This window comes from Lepidothrix coronata, unplaced genomic scaffold, assembly GCF_001604755.1.
Source record: "Lepidothrix coronata isolate B3197 unplaced genomic scaffold, Lepidothrix_coronata-1.0 Scaffold1, whole genome shotgun sequence".
Lineage (NCBI taxonomy): Eukaryota > Metazoa > Chordata > Aves > Passeriformes > Pipridae > Lepidothrix > Lepidothrix coronata.
The window spans coordinates 10,450,194-10,462,953 of NW_016690181.1; the positions used below are offsets into that span (position 1 = coordinate 10,450,194).

General features: G+C 39.4%; 1 protein-coding gene across 2 annotated transcripts in view; it reads left to right on the top strand.

Moving 5' to 3' along the window:
* TSPAN4 (tetraspanin 4) overlaps positions 1–12,760 on the top strand; it is a 428,461-nt gene that overhangs the window by 86,677 nt on the left and 329,024 nt on the right. The gene's annotated exons all lie outside the window — the stretch shown is intronic.

Genomic DNA, 12,760 nt, shown 5'->3' on the forward strand with positions numbered 1-12,760 from the left:
GAGGGAGCACACATTCCCTCATCAATGAGAGAAATAATGCCAGCTGTGGTTTCAGTACTAACAGCAACCAAAGCCTCCCTACAAGAGAATTCTTCTCCCTTCCACTCCCTTGGTAGACAATTTTATGGGCTTACTTTTGTCTCATTATGTTCTCTGTGCCTCAGTTGTTTGTATACTTCATAGACTCTAAAGTAGAATTATTGAATAAACTCCTCAATGTTGAATCTATGTGTTTCTCATGGAATTCACATGGAATTTTTTTTTTTAGTCTTTGTTTATAGAACACCATATATTGTACCCCCTCTCAGTGCTTGTGCTCCCCCAGAAGAGCTAGAATCCACATCTAATGCTTTTTGTTTAGCTGACTGTAATTCTCTTCTAAGCTTGGAAATATTTTTTAGTGTGGCCAAATGATATATCCAGCTCTGTTATTGATATATGTGCATCACAGCTAAGGTTCTGATTGAGAATCTGCATGGGACTGTGAATCTTCCCATTGATTTTTCCACAGGTTTTGACTGTACCTCTAATTACCTATCGTTCTCAGTGAATCTGTGCTGCTCTGTTTACTTTGCTTGATGAGATAAGGATCATTTTGTTCCTTGGAGATGTATTCCCAGGAGCCTTCCCTTTTTTTTCACCTGTGCAATGATCACTTTATATTTTAGCAACCTGATGTTAATAAGTGTTGCAGCATTTGCTGTGCCTTGGAGACAAAGCCTTTGTGGTGCAGACCCTCTGTGCCCATGTGTCTCACATGTTCCTCTCGACCAGGGTACAAATGGGTGACTGTGGCTACCCTCGGTCTTCTGTTACACCTTTCCTTTTGTCCCGTTGATATTTTTTTGCAGCTTCTTTTTGTATGTGTCTGGCTTTTCTATCCCCATTTTTTCCCAGTGGTTTCTACTCCTGGCTATGTGAATGTCACTTACTATATTACTCCTTGGTGTTTTATGGCTTATTCTTATCTCATGGGGCACTGGACAGGCAGCCAGTCATCCTCTGTGGAGCTGAGTGGGTGCTTTGGGTGTGCATTCATCTAGACAAAGATCATCAGCTCAGTCTTCCCTGACAGCCAGGAGGAGGATTACAGGAGCAGGATTTGTATCGGGATGGTTCACTGATGTAGTCACAATTCAGGCACTTGTTTATGTGAGTGTTCACAGGAACAGACTGCAGCCTCGTGAGCCTGGGGAGCCAAGCAGATAGACCAAAAGAGGGATGCAAAACCAAGATCCAGTGACATGTTCCTTGCTTGTGTTTTGAACACCAGGCACTCATTCATGTAACGTAACCCTCTACTCCTAGTTAACAGTCTAGGTTTTGAAATTGTATATATTGAAGACAACTAGCTATGTGCTGATGGAGGCTGTGTGACAGCTTGCTGGAGCTCTGCAAATTTCTGTCCTGATCTCTGGACAAATGCCTCTACCTGAACAAACAAGCCAGATACCCTACTGTGCTGCCCACGGTGGAAGGGTAGTGGCTGTGAACGTTTTATCTTCCAAATCTGCCTTTGTGATTCCGCCCCAATCTACCCATCAATGTCTGAGTGACTGCCCCATATCACAAACATAGCCTTAGTGATACCTGAGTCTTAGTATCTCCACTCAGACTTTGTAGTGACATCATTACCTTCTGGAAGGGCTGAACACATGCTGTGTGCCCATTCTCGGTGATTTTTTTTTTTTTTAGGGGAACAACGCTGCATTGTTTGCTGCTTGAAGTCATGTCTGAAAATATTTGCAGGCATTTTAGGGAGCAGCTAGGAAGTCTTTATTATATCTTGAGAAACTTGAGCTTCTGCAGAATCTGAATTTTATCTGTAGCCCACATTAATTTATTGCATTTATGTATTGAGCTAGCTGCGTTCAGTATGTTGATTGAATAGAGAGATGATTTAAAAACATGAAATGTTCTGGAGAGAGATTAAACTGTTTTCTTGTTCAGTATTTCATATCTCTCTATCACCCATGAAAATTGAAACTGCAAATATTAATAAATTAATTGACACATTTGCTAGTCTCATTGTAATGATACAGCCAATCCACAAACAGTCATATGATGACTCATATCTTCAGTAGCAGGAGATATTTTTTTAGATGATGAGTTTATTTCATGGTATTGGGTTTTGTTTTTAATTTGTATTCTGCTTTTTGAACATTTGGGGTTAGTATTGCTAGGCTTTCTTCTGCAGTCAGGAGGAACAGAAGCTTAGTTTTGTACCTTATTTTTTTTTAAAGACAGGACACTTATGCTCAAGAGGAGACAATAATAGTAAAAGTTGACAGATCTACAACTTTCTCTGTATTCTTTCAGTTGTGATTCAAAGCACTTTAAAGATTCAGCTTCCTGAATTATTCAGCAATGAATAATGTTAATTGAGGATTCTTGAAGCACGTGTATAGTTGGCACTTCCCCCTCCCATTCTTTCACTCCTCCACTCCCACCATCCTTTTACCAAATTCAGAAGTTTTTATAACAACATCAGCCATGCTTTCTCAGTGTCAGTGCACCAGGACCATGGTGCTTTTGGCAGGAAACCTGAGCAGGGTAAATTCCAAAAATTTCCTTAAAGATCTTGTTGCAATTTCTTGCCCTTGTTTGATTCTAGCTATTTGTGTGGGAGGATTGTTTTCCTAATATTTTGATGGCTGTATTAGAGCTGTAGTACTTTACTAGAGCTTGATACTAATAAATCATGATGGTGTTATAAAAATCAGGATAGCCATATGTAAAAGCAGTTTGAAGTGTTGTAGAAATTCTCTCAATACTGAGTGACCAGGTGATAAAATGACAGTGAAAATGCATCACCACTGAATGAAAAGTATTTAATGTAAGAAGAAAATAACCTTCTTCCCTTCTCTACCCAAAACCCCACAAATTATATGAGGGTAGTGAGTCAAACTTCAACTAATGCTGGTTTTGGAAAGTTGCTCCTGATAAGTCTTTGGAAGAATAAGCTCTGTGTGCAGGGGTGATTAAAGAGGCAAATAAAATGAAAGACTTTTTTCCTACCGTGCATGAATTCATCAATTTCTAGACTCGTCAGCCTGGAAAAGAGGTAAATTAGAGGTCACAGGAGAAGGCTAATGAAATCATGAGGAAAGGAAAGAAGATAAATTAGTGAGTGATTGTTCACTTTCTCATAAATAAGGCATTAGAAACTATCCAATGAAATAAGTAGTAGATTTTAAGTAAATAAAAATACATTTTCCTGTAACACAGAATGGAGCTGTGGAACTCATTGCTACATCATCATGTTGAGTGTTAAAAGGATACAGAGACTAGAGAAATCCATGGAGGAGAGATTTATGGGCTGTAAAACAGAATAGTTCAATCTCAGCTTCTAGCTGAGGAGCCATAAGGTTCTAATAGTCAGCTGGAACTCTTTAAGGAAAGGAAAGGTACATCCTCTTTAAGGGTGTATCAGGAGGAAGGTAATGCTGCCTTCTAATTTCTGACTCCTACCATCTTTATTTCCATGTCCCTGTGGGGCTGGTTGCTTCTGTTTGTGTGAGTCTCTGTAACTGGACAGCTTAGAGTCACAGGAACACATTCACATTCCTCATGTCTTCATATACATGTACACATTTTTCCTGGAAAGATTTTCTACATACTTGGATTGCATCCGTTTTATTTCAGTGAAATGGGATCTCGATGCAAATTACATCGTGCAGAAAAATCTACAGTGATGCACTTAGGAAAATCTCCACTAGTTGTCACTCGATCCACATTTTAAAGCTGACTTAAGACCAATTCAAGCTTCTGTAAGAATGATGTCCTGGGCCCCAAATAACAAATATCCATGACAAATTTTGCCATGGAGTCTTTCTGAAACGTAGTGATAGCAATAAGTTTAAGTCCAAGAGATGGCAGCCTCTGCAAGTGTTATTCTATGGGTTTTGGCTTTCTGAATAATTACTCTTAACAGCCTGTTGTCCAGGGTCCAAGCTGGTGTGTCAACTGCTGTATGTGTACTGTGTGCTAGCTCCTCTCTGGAGAGGTGATAATCCCAATGGACAAGTTCCCTGTAGGAGGAGAAGAAGTTATAGAAGAATGAAAAGGGTGTGGCAGTACCTCATTCAGCTTCGGCTTAGTTTTTGATGAATGTTTTCTAGGGCAGAAGTTAGCAGGACTGAAAAGGAGAGTGGCGAAAGGGTGCCAGCAGTGATGAGGAGGAAAGGACTCTGTAGAGGTGTTTTGCAGCTTATTTCCAGGATGGTTTCCTTTCTCTGGTTTCACAGCAAACAAGCACCTGGATTTTTAACTGAAAAAATGTAAACTCTTTTGCAAATCCATGTTTTGCCTGCTTGTATTTCTTTGGTACAAGCCAGTGTAAGTTTGAGAAAAATAATACATTTCATAAACTGGGTAAGCCTTTTTTTTTCCTTCTTCTGTCTTTAGCTCTGCCTGTCGCAGGTACGCGTTTGGAGTGCGTGTGTTTCATTGTTTGTGTAGAAGTAGTGTTGTATTGAACAAATCATGTTCTGTACCAGTTTGCTTATTGCTGTGAAGTGAGGGAGAGATGTGGCTTGTCTTGAAGAGTTTCCTGTGTGTGTAAATCACAGGAAAATGCAAACACGACACAATTCAAGCTTTTAATTTCTCATTATTTTAGCAAAATTCTTTTGTTGTCTTTGTTTTGATGGCTGGCAAGCCTGTCTTGAGATTTTTCTCTCCTACCAGACTTTTGTTTGGCCTGCCCCACTCCGCAAAGAGGTGCAAGTGTAAACCTGGCTAATTATACCTGGGGGATGATGCAGATCATCACTCTCAGGAGAGCTGTATCATTAGCACAGGCTCCTCTTGCTCTATGGAATGAGAAGATGGACAAGGAACTGCCTGCTTGGCAGGCTCATAAGGGAAAAGCATTCCTGTCTCTACATGCTTTGGCCTCAGTGAGCATATATTATTTGAGGAAATAGTCAATGATGGAGTCAGTCAGCAAGAGCAGTTAGGATGTCCTGTACCCTCCTCCCACATGCTCACTTTGTAAGGACTGTCATGTGCTCTACCACGTGCACGCTGGGAGCAAGGATAGAATACACAGAGCAAAGCAGCCTGCATGATGTGGCTGCAAGGTCTGGCATATACTTGTTCCTACAAATCAATTGCTGTTTCCAGTGCTTAAATAGTAGGAAAACTGTTTAAAAGGAAAAAAACACCCCAACAACAAAAAACCCCAACAACCACCACAAAAAAAAGGCAAACTAAACCAACCAAACAAAAAAATAAAAAAACAACCAAAAAAGAAACAACCAAGAAAACTCCACAACTAAAAAAACACAACCAAAGCGAACCACGCCCATTTTTCAGGATTTAAAGAAAATGACTTTAATATAATTAAAATTTGCTTTTTAATGTAATGAAACAGAAAGAATTTGTATTTCAATCACTTGTTCATTGTAATGGTAAAAGTGTTATCCTGAGTTAATGCTATAAAATTTAATACAAAGTATTCTTCAAGCCCTTCTGTCTTTTCCTCCTGAAAAGAAAGAGGGAAAATCAGCTCAAACTGAATTACTCTCAAGGTGTTTCTTCAAGGTTAGAGAATGTTTCCTGCTCCAGCTACCCATTTCTTTTGAAATAATTATGTTTTGGAAATGCTGTGAGCCCAGACCATGAAAATGAGTGTCAAGGGAACAAAGGTCTGTTTGACACCAATGGGCAGGGCATTTATGCGTTTGTATCCCAGGACTTACTGTTTTGTTTATATACTGAGAAAAGTGAGAGGGGGCTATTTATTTGCATGACGAGTGTGTGCCTTTTTATCTCTATTATATCAGTCCATAATTTGATTGCTTTGTTGAAACCTATATTACACATCTTTATCTAATATTTTCTTCATTCTTTCATTTTCTAAAAGACATTTGAAAACCATGGAGATTAGGCAATCACCTCCCCCACATCTTACATTTTAAATGTAGAGGAAAATAATAAGAAACTTCTTATTGCTCTTGATTGCCTTTTAATTATTTTATGCTTTAATTAAGTCTCACCATTCCTCATTAAGGATATTGTTCAGGAACTGTTTTAGTAATCCTGCACAAGCAGCATCTGTGAAAGCTTTTGGTAGCTGTTGCCTTGGCAAGGAGACTTTTCACTTACATAAGCAAATAGCATGTGATGAGGTTTGCTGCTCTGCTGTCGCCTGAGGAGGCTGTGGGGCAAAAGATAGAACCCCAAATTTATATAATGCCTAGGAAAAAAGTTCCTGAGGCTGGAGCAGCCTAGTCTGGAGATAGTAATTGTACTAATGAAGTGACCGTTTTCATGGTTTATGCTGCTCAGAATCTCTATTATCCAATTTGATGGCATTCTTGATCCAAACCATTTTGTAATATAAAATCAGAGGTGCCAGACAGTGACTTCCCAGGTGCTTACATCACTGTCTCCTGTGGCAGCAAAAAATCTGAGGCAGGGGTCAATGAGTTAGAATGCATGAGACAGCTTACACCTGCCTGCCTGCATGATATGAGAGGAGAGTGCTGCTGCTGAGATGAGAGCCAAGTCAGTACTCTGTGTGACACAGGTGTAATTCAACCTCGAGAGTCACCTTCAGCTCGGTCACTGACTCTTCAACTATTGCACAAAATTTGATTCTATCACAGCTAGACCTTGAGCTCAAGTGAAAAATTCCTGGGTCAGTGTGACATAAAGTACATGCTAAATTGAACTGCAGCTGAGAGTAAGTCTGAAGTGAAGCTAAGCTGCTTAACTACATTTAAAGCTTGAGGATCACTTTGAAGAGCAGTTTGGGGTGCAGTTGAGTTTTTCAAAGGTCCATGCAGAGACAATGCCTATATAACTTGGTAGAAAGGTGAGAGAAGCCTGGGAAGCGGCAATAGCATTGCATGAGGTTTTACCAGCTTGTCCAGTACTTTACCAGCTTGTCCAGTGTTAGTTTGCAGATTAGTCAAATGGAAGTGCACCTTCATCTACTCTAAGTAGAACAAGCCTCTGTCTCCTTGATTGACACACCTAGGGCATCCTGCTTTTGCAAAGGTTAGCGTTAGCCGTAGAACCCACGAGCGTAGCTTAGCTCAAGGCACTGCTACGCGTGTGATGCCATTTGGTTGAGTGTGTCATGGTGGTCAGTGTCATGTGGGGTCTCTTGCACAGAGAAGAACAGCTCTGCTGTCCTTGCAGGTGTGTAGGCCAAAAAGCAAGTAATGTAGCAGACTTCAGTACAGACTTGAGTACAACACTGTCTCAGCCCTAGTTGACATTTTGGGTATTCAGCTGTGAATAAATGAGAGTCTGCCTATTAGTTCATCAGGGAATCTAGCAAATGAGGAAACACAGTAATTAAAATCTTGCTGGTGTGAAATCCTATTCAAAATACTTAGCATCTGCCATCCAACAATTTTTAAATACTTAACAAGCTTTTGATTTTCTTATAAGGAGGTAAACGTCAGTGTCCCCCACTTTACAAAAGAGACTGGTATACAAAAGAGTCAGATGACTTTCCTCAGTCATATGCAATGAACCAAAGCAGAGTTCTTTGATCAGGATTTTAACATTAATGTTGGAGATCTCCATACATGCAGTCACAGTTATTACAATTGGTAAAGCAAAGTCTTACCTGCTGTAGATGGAATATGACTTTTAGGAACTTGTCAATCAAGAAGACATCAAGTGACTTTTTCTGGAAGTGTGGAACAGTCTTAAACTGTTGTGAAAGAGAAGCAGCTCTGACTGTAAGATTTTTTTTTTTCAACAGTAAAAGAGCAGAACCAGTTGTTGATTATTAAGGAAAGAAATTTTTCCTCAATCTAGAGTATAAGGACAATTTAAAAAACACAGGTTAGAGTCTTAGGTAGCATATAAACCATATCAATATGCTGTATGAATGGCTTATTGTAGAAGTAGAATACTTGAAAGCAGACAGATCAGTAATAAAGTGTGGTTTAACCAAGATTTGGTTGAAAAGAGTTGAATAATTGCTGCACATTGTACAATATTTCAAGTGGAACCTAAAAGACTCTTTCACCTTCATGGAAATATAATTGCATTTCACATAAACTCCTGGAAACTGGTAGCCAGAACCTGCCTTAAAGCTTAGGAGGGATGCCAGGGAGAGACACTGGGGAGGGATTTGGGGGTTGTATAGCCCATATATATGTATTGATATAGACTCTGAAAGACTATAGGCAACCCTTGATGAGACTGAAAAGAGAAGAAAAATGGTAAAAAAACTGAAGGAAATTTAAATATAATCTTACACTGAAGTAGCAGGGACTTCCTTTATTCTAATATGCTTTTTTTTTGGTGTGACATTCTGCTTACAAAGCTGTACCTGGAAAACCAAATCATGCTTAGAGAAGTAATCTGGAGTTCTGCTGTGATGAGTGTATCTGAGTAAAACATTTAGTCAAAGGAGCTGACAAATATATGTATGGTTTTCCTTATTCTGAGCTCTCAGTTTGCAAAGCTCTGTTGCAACACCACGGCAAGATTCATAGAAATACCATATTTTGAACATTGTTTTCCTTTTTCTACCAGAAAGTTCATCATGAAGTCACTGAAATGTAGTTTATTTATATGATGGTATCTTGTCTATTACTAATCCTGCAGATGAAATCACTGATAACATACTGCAAGTATTAACTGAACCTGAAACAAAAATAAATATAAGCCAATAAAATTCACTTATCTTTCAGCTGAAACATAGCTGGGGAGGGTGGCTGTGATTGATATCCATTTCAGGCAATACAGTAAAATTTGAAGGCTAGAAGGAGGAAGTGATAATACCCTTCTGTGAAACTTCAGGAAGACTGTAAGCACAGTGGTTTTAGTGCCACAACAAGGAATTTATCCGAGATAATGCATGAAGACCCATATAATACCTCTGTTATTATTTATGAACTGTTATTTAAGAATTTCTGGGTGGACGAGTTCCAAGACTTCTGTTGTCCCGAAAGAGTTCAATCTGGCAGTCACAAGTGTGTGGTGATGATTCATCAGGTGTAGTGAGCTCAAATAAATTTTTGACAGATGCAATTAAGCTGTGCGTCTTAGCAACATTTTTCTTAGCTCCGGGTCAATGTACTCTCCATTTGTTCAGGGCTTTCTCTTAAGTGAAAAATGGTGCAAGACAGCTGTTTTAGAAATAGGACTCATTCAGAGTCAGAGGTGACAAAATACTTTTTGTTGTGGGTAATGGAAAGGCTAACACCAGGATCCCCACAGCTTTGGAAGCACTGCAGCTTTATAATATGTGGGAGACTTAGAAGAAACCTTTTATTGGGGGGGGGTGTAAGTAATAATTAATCCTTCTTCCCTTAGTCCTTTATTTCTGGTAATAGAGAATAAAGTAGACATTCTTACAGCATGTGATCCCTTTATCAGGAGCTTGTTTTGTGACTAGGAATAGGAAGGAGAAGACTGTATTGCTTTGTCTGTATGCATGCTCCTCAGTGGGAGTTGTATGAAGCAGATGACTTCATACCTCATGATGGCTTCCAAGTAGTCTTCTGTGCTCTTTTGTAACAGTCCTGCAGACCAATATAAATATGCAGAAGTCAGCAAGGAACAGAGGAATTCGTGTCCTTTCTGAGCCTCTGTGTCTCAGTAGACATGTTCAGGCGTTAGCAATTGATGCATTGTCTCTAGTAATTCCCTCTGCAGCTATCTAAAGGCACACAGCATGATTTGGTGTTGACAATTGCAATTATTTAAAATAACTGTGCTTAAAATGCCAAGCCCGTAGGAACTGTATTGATTAAGAGAGAAAAAGACCACGTGTTTCAGGTATAGTAGATGTCGACGAGAGTAATTAATGATTTGCGTAAGTATATGTTTTCTATGACTAAAGCTCATATGCTGAGAAAAAAATGATTAGTTCTGTTTATTAAGTGTTAGTGTAGAAAAGTTGTTGAAAAAGTGATTAATGAGTTTGCACTGCACTGTTTATGAAACACATAAACATGGTAATAAGCATAGTGAATTCCAGCTTTCAAGGTCTCATTCAGTGGTTCACACTATTTTGTCCTGTGCTCTTCAGGTATTTCTCTAAGAATATAAATGTATTTATGTGTATATATATGTATATATTTATATGTGTGTAAGTAGAACAACCTCACCTGGTTTTGTAGAACAAAACAGTGCTAAAGAACCCAACACCCATGTTTGTGTATGTTTAAGGTTGTTGACATTGGACTGGCTCTAGCTCTAGCTCTGCTGACTGCCAACAGGATGTGCTGTCTTGCACTGTCTGCTGAGATTACTTGTCAATCTGTGTGGCTCTAGGCTGTGTTTGAATGGGAGCAGTAACTGTGTAGGTGGAGTGTTCTCAGACAGGCAGCTTGTGCTAACAGTGCCGTGTTTCTCTATGGACATTTCTACAACGTGTATCTGGACAAAGCACAGGTGCTCGTCACTAGCTGCAGCCCTTATTGCTCAACAGCTGATGTCATCTCTGAGACAGACCAATTGCAATGTAACACAAAACTCAATTTAGTTGTTTAACTTTACTGGGGTTTTTTTTAAATTTAAATTTTTCTTCTGCAGTGTGAAGCATCCTCATTCCGTGTTGCCAGTTTTGTTTATTTTGTTAAATGTGGTATATTGCCTTAGAGCTTGCACAGGCTGCTCAACTCAAGGAACCTGCATGAGCCTTCTGAGCCTTGGATGCTACTCTTCAGTGGTGTGAACTTTTCAGTACTCTTCACTAGACATGTCTTTATGGTGTTGTCTGTGTGAGTTCATTTATAGCATTAGTTAAAAAGAATCAAGTTTAAATTTTGGTTTTCTGGAATTTCTCCTTAATTGTCCTTAGAAATTGGCCCACCATTCTTGTTTAAAATCGTTCCATGCAAAGGGATGTGGAAATAGCCATGTGGAGGGTGGAAGGCCAGCTCTCTCTAGCATTTGGAAATTCGTTGAGGAAACTGCTTCCTACTGACTGGGTGCAAAATCTAAAATTGCTGAGATTCCACAGAGGAGAACTCCATAATCTCACGAGTGTGTATAGAGAGGTATGTGACTTACAGCCTACTTTTTTGTTTCACATTTCAAAACTGAAATATTTCATTTAGATTCTGACATCTGAAGTGTAAATATAATATCTAGGAAAAGAAAGGATGGAATTTAAAATAAGGGAAAGTAATTTAAAAACAAGAGCTGAGCAAAAACCTTTTTCTTCTGGAAACCCTGTGGGGTTGTATGACTTTTACCCTGTATTTTTTTTTAGTATTGTCAGTGTTGTCTTGATTTTATGAAACGCTCAGGTTTCAGCAGAAATGCTTGTACTGACGAGTTGTGGATGTTTTGAAATGCTGTGTTTTCCTGTTGCTGCTGTTGCTACAACTACATTATTGTGATGCACAGAGGCAGAATTTAGATGAGATTTTCACAGTACTAACTAGAATCCTCAAAACAGAGAACATGCCAATAAGGGTAGTGTATTTCAACACATAGAGCAGCTAATCCTGACCCTGCTGATGTCACTGACAAAACCACAGTGAACTTTTCCCAGATGGGGATTTCATTTGAATGATTTCAGGTTTTGCTTTCTCTGTAAATCTGAAGCCCTTTGTTTTTGGGGCACTTGAAGTGGCTTTGTCTGGGTTTGTTTAGGCTTTGCTTTAAATGCAGGTTTCTTGCTTCTGTTACATATCCTTGTTCTCTTTCCTATTCTATTGGGCTTTTTTTCCTTCACTGTAGAGTCCAAATGCAACGTTTGTTAAGTCAGGAGGAGGCAGGAATGATACCTCGTTTGGAAATAAATGCAAATGAAACCCCCCCTCAAGTCCACCTATTTAGTTAACTTCCTCAGCACCATGGCAGACTTGAGTCTGAAGCCTCTTCGAAGAGGTCTGCCCTGCTGGGCTATACTTAACAAAAAAAAAATAAATCTCTGGGTATCATTTCTGTATAGTCAAACACTTTGGATCTTTCCGGGAGGGGTCCCTTTCACACAAGTGTAGCCATTTCAATGTCTTTAGAGTCTGAATGCTAACAAAAATTAATAAGTCTGTTGTTTCTTATGGCTCATGTTGTGTTTCTGGACTTAAGTAATTTTAGCCTTGTTGTACCAGTTGAGGCTCTCTGGAAGAGAGTAGGCTCTCTTCTATCCCAAAGTTTCGCATGGATTTTGTCAGTACAAGGGAGCTCTGTTTTATGTTTTAGTTTTTTTTCCTTTCCCAGAATGTTCATTGTGTTCAGGGAGAGGGCAGAATTAATAGACAGCTTCACTAAAGCCAAACCACGAGCTGTGCATTCAAAACTGTGGGACAAACTAAGCTGATGCTGGTTGGAGGTAGTGCCAGGTTTGAAAGCCACATCACGATATTGGTGTGGTTGTGTCTTTACTGACGTGGCTTCGTGTGCCACATGAAAAGGCAGTGGTTTTCTAGGACTGCCTGGCTGTGTATGTCACAAGTCTGTGGACATGGGTCTTTGCTGGGTGAGTGTTCCCACACTCCTCTCCTGCATGGCACAGGCATCTCTTGGGAAAGTTGTGGAAATTTCTCTGGCTAGTCATATACGCGGGAGAGGATTCCTGGCCCTTGTATTTTTTTGCTGCTGTTTCTCTTGTAAGTGTATATATTCTGCTCTGGCAACAGTGTCCTTCGTTTCATATGTACATATACCAGGCAGTTGTTGTTGCCTCTTATGCAGCCATGTAGAATTACAAATTTTTGTGTATATACTCATGATTCCTAATTTCTAGCTCTGCTCTGTGAAGAGTTTGCTTATAATAAGTGACTTCAGTGTGTTTCTTGAGACTTGTTTGGAAAATTCTGTTAGAGAA